This window comes from Cyprinodon variegatus, unplaced genomic scaffold (assembly GCF_000732505.1).
Source record: "Cyprinodon variegatus isolate N-32 unplaced genomic scaffold, C_variegatus-1.0 Scaffold311, whole genome shotgun sequence".
In the NCBI taxonomy this organism is placed as follows: Eukaryota; Metazoa; Chordata; class Actinopteri; order Cyprinodontiformes; family Cyprinodontidae; genus Cyprinodon; species Cyprinodon variegatus.
In genome coordinates, this window is record NW_015150764.1 from 713957 (window position 1) to 717823 (window position 3867).

At 38.4% G+C, this 3867-nt stretch overlaps 1 long non-coding RNA gene across 1 annotated transcript; it reads left to right on the plus strand.

The window, feature by feature from the left end:
• The first annotated feature begins 379 nt into the window (after window positions 1–379).
• Window positions 380–2979, plus strand: LOC107090805. The gene is made up of 3 exons (XR_001481501.1): window positions 380–476; window positions 2474–2546; window positions 2723–2979. It is a non-coding gene; the product is annotated as an uncharacterized LOC107090805 (long non-coding RNA).
• The last annotated feature ends 888 nt before the right edge of the window (window positions 2980–3867 follow it).

Genomic DNA, 3867 nt, shown 5'->3' on the forward strand with positions numbered 1-3867 from the left:
CCAAGAAACTCCTTTCAGGTTTATTTATTGCTAAAACATGATCAATTTTTTCTCAGCCTGAGTGCAAACGGGAATCTTGCGCTGCCTCTAAAAAGCCTGAGAACTTGAAGCAGGATGTTTTTGAGACCAAAGAGTTTGATCCGAAATGTGGCAATCTCTTTCAAAGCCCACAACACAGAAATCTTGGAGAAAATCCCCTGGTGAGCCTCAACCAGGGAACGGTGGAACCAGTCCCACCGTTTGATCACTACAGTGGCTTCCCAGGCATGCAAGGACAGGCGGCCTTCCCAAGGTAGGAACCTTAAACAGGGACTTTATACAAATTAATCAACTGAATACCAGGGAATTTATTTGGCTTTAAATTTGGATTATGTTTTGCAGGCTCGCTGTAGGTCCTCCTGTAGCTCACATGGTTTCCGACGCCGGCATAGGTCAGAGTAATCCAGCTTTACACCAAGACGCAACCAGAAAGCAAAGTAAAGTATCAGAGTCACACCAGCCTGGCATGCAAGTGCAGTCCTGTCAGTGTTCATAGTGGTTCTAGACAACATTTACCAGTGGGAGGAGGGGCACTGATTTTTCATGGGTGCAAAAAACAACAGATTACCCACAAAAAAAGAACAAAGCAAGAGCACATTTTTAAATAACATTTTACAATGAGGTACACAAAATTTGAATAACTACTAGAGAACTCCTTGGGAACTAATCAGGAACTAATGGGTAACGAATCATTACTGGGGAAGAAACAGCTCTGCTTCATTATGGGACTACTGCTTAATTACATGGGACACAAAGAGTAATTAATCAGGAACAAATGGGTAGTTATCAAGGTAACAAAAGAGGAATAAATCAGGATTTAATTAGTAGTAGTTAACCAGTAGTTCCTGGGGAATACACTGTCCAAGTAAGTAATGGTTAATCACCCATTAGTTCCTGATTAGTTCCCAAAGAGTACTCTAGAAGTTAGTCAAATTTTGTGTTACCCATTTTTATAGTTTATTAATTGAGCTGAAAACTGTCATTTCTAAATAACTGCTCCAGTAAACTTCAATTGCATGATATTTAATTGGTCCAAGGGATAAATTACTTACAGCCCTGTTCTTTCCATGCATGTTATAAGTAACTAGTTTAGTATTACACTGCAAAACGGACCTTAAAGTTATTGAAGTTTCTTTAAACCAGCATTTTGCCCTTAATTTGATCTTGTAAATAAGATGATCTGCCAAAAGAAGAAGTGTTTTAGCCCCCAAAACAAAATAATTCAACACTATGCACTGGAAATAAGATAATTGTTATTTTTATTCTTTTTTTTTTAACATAAAACTTCTCATTCCATCTGCAAATTGTCTTACCTACCTGCTCATATCAAGGCAATACACATATATTTAAAAATTTTTTTACTTACATTTAAATATTTGCAGTATATGTTTTTAGTACAGGGGCCATAACAGGAGCCAGGGCCAGTTCTACAGGGATATTGGCACCTGTTGGCACCTGGCTAGAACCGCCCATGGTTAGTGTGATGTGTGTATTTGTCCAGCAGTTCCGGAAGGCTAGTGTCCTGCAACTTTTAATGTAACCTGGGGGCAGAACATCTGAATCAGATTGAACTCCTTAAGGTTCAGTCTGGTTCTACAACGCTTTGATAATGATTGGAGTTTTTGCTACAGATGTGTTTGAATAGAGAAGCACCTAACAGTAGCAGGACACCAGGCCCAGAGGATCAGAGCAATAGAACCCTGATAATGTCTTCAGGTTTTATTGCTTTTCCTACATCGTCACAAAAAGATGTTCATAAATGTTCCTTTTTTTCACATTTTGTAACCTTAAGAACAGAAACTCTTGAGGTTTCATGTGACAGACAAACATAGCGTTGAACTATACTATAAAGTATGTTTCAAACTTTCTTTTCTTACAAACTGAGAAAGGAAATGTGCGTCATTCAATTCAATTCAATTCAGTTTATTTATATAGCGCCATTTCACAACACATGTCATCTCAAGGCACTTTACAGTTGACTCCTTTTCAATCGATATTCTCTAATAAATGTCTGTGGGATTAACAGAGCAGCAGGATTTATCTTGAGATTAAATGAAACAACTGTATTTAAGTTGGAAACATCTGAAGGAAGTTGTTGTACTGGGTTTTATTAGGGAGGATTGAAGAAAAGCGGGGCAAATAGATATCATGGTTTTCAGATTGTAAATGATTGAATGACTTTTACGTGATAATGTCACTTTATATCCTGATAAAATGCGACAAGGTGTTAATTGTTTTAGAAAACACTCCAGAACACTTTAGCTGTTTAGAAGTTCCATATATCTACTATCAATGCAGACAAACACAGATGGTTGCCTCTTTATATTTATATTATTCTGTTTTTATAAAATCTCATTATTATAAAACTTTTATTAACTCAGAAATTGTATACTTTTCAAAATAAAAATATTCTCATTTTGAATCCTCTTTACAGTTAGTGTGCTTGGAGGGGCTCAGCCGGAGAATGAGACTTCCCCTGCAAGGCTGCAACCTGTTGGACTCATTAGGTAAATGCTCACATTAGGGCCGCAAAAATAATCCATAATATTGTCTTGTTTGTCCTAAAACTAAATCTAAAAGTTAAGTGGATATAAATTAGAATTTATTAGTTGAGATCTATTCCAGAAGAAGTGATCAGCACATTTAGATTTTTTATTTAGTAGTTTGTCACTCCTGCTTCTAGTGGTTCTCTCCTGGATATTGAGGGGCGTCCCGCTGACAGCTCCAGGCGAAGGAACGAGAGTACCCTGAGCTACAGAGAAGCACTGAGGAAGCAGGTAAAATAATTATTGCAGCTCAAAGAAGAATTTTGCAACAATGTCTTTGTTCAGATTACAGAAAAAGAAGAGAATGTAAGAAGAGAGAAAGAGAAGAAGAGGAGAGATGCTGCTGAGCTGCTGGATGAGATGGCGGTGTATGACCCCTGGGGGAAAGGAGGAGCAGGAGCGCCAATTAAGGACAAACATGGAAACATTGTTTGTAAGTGGACTGGTCATTACATTCAATTAGTAGTTTTACATTTAGTAGTAGACAATAACACTCATCAGAGGAGTGACTCTTCCGGAGATATGCCTGTGTTACCTGTGCTTGAATCCAAAATGGATTAAAATATATTTCAATCTTTTAATTCAATCTCCACACGGGCTATAAATGTCACGTCTTCATAAAAGATGGGATGAAGATGTTATCATGCAAGGTGTGATTAGAATCCGGAAGCAGATGGAATCTGAGGATCAATGCATCATTTTTATTTGTTTCCATCCATTGGCTGTTCCTCTTGTGGGATGCCTTTTTTTCTTGGGTTAGGAGAAAGTAGCAGTGTGTACTCTGGACACGTCCCCAGTCCATTACAGAGAAGCAATAATTTTTTTGTTATTGTTATTGGTAGATTTCATTGCATGGAGGTGTTTAACCCACACATGTAAACCAGGCCAGGATTTGGCCCTCCCTTGCTGCAAGGCATGAGTCCTACAGTTGCTTCGCAATGCATGCTGCTATTTGCCTTCTTTCATCAGGAATCAATCAAACCTTACCACCTGGTCTGCATCCGCTTGATTGATGAGTGATTTAAAAAATATTAACATCTGGTTTAAGAGAGGAAGAGGCTTCGCAGCATCCGCTGCAGGCCCAGCAGGTTCTGCAACAGCTTTTCCCCCCACTGTTGAAATGTTGAACTCTAAACTGGACTCTGCATCACACCTGCAACATTATTTTGCACCACCACCACAGTGGCTGAACATTTTATAAATCTTTTTCAATAGGACACAAGTCAATGTCCTACTGCATTTTGCACCATATTTATTTTGCACTGCACTGAACCTTTCCATA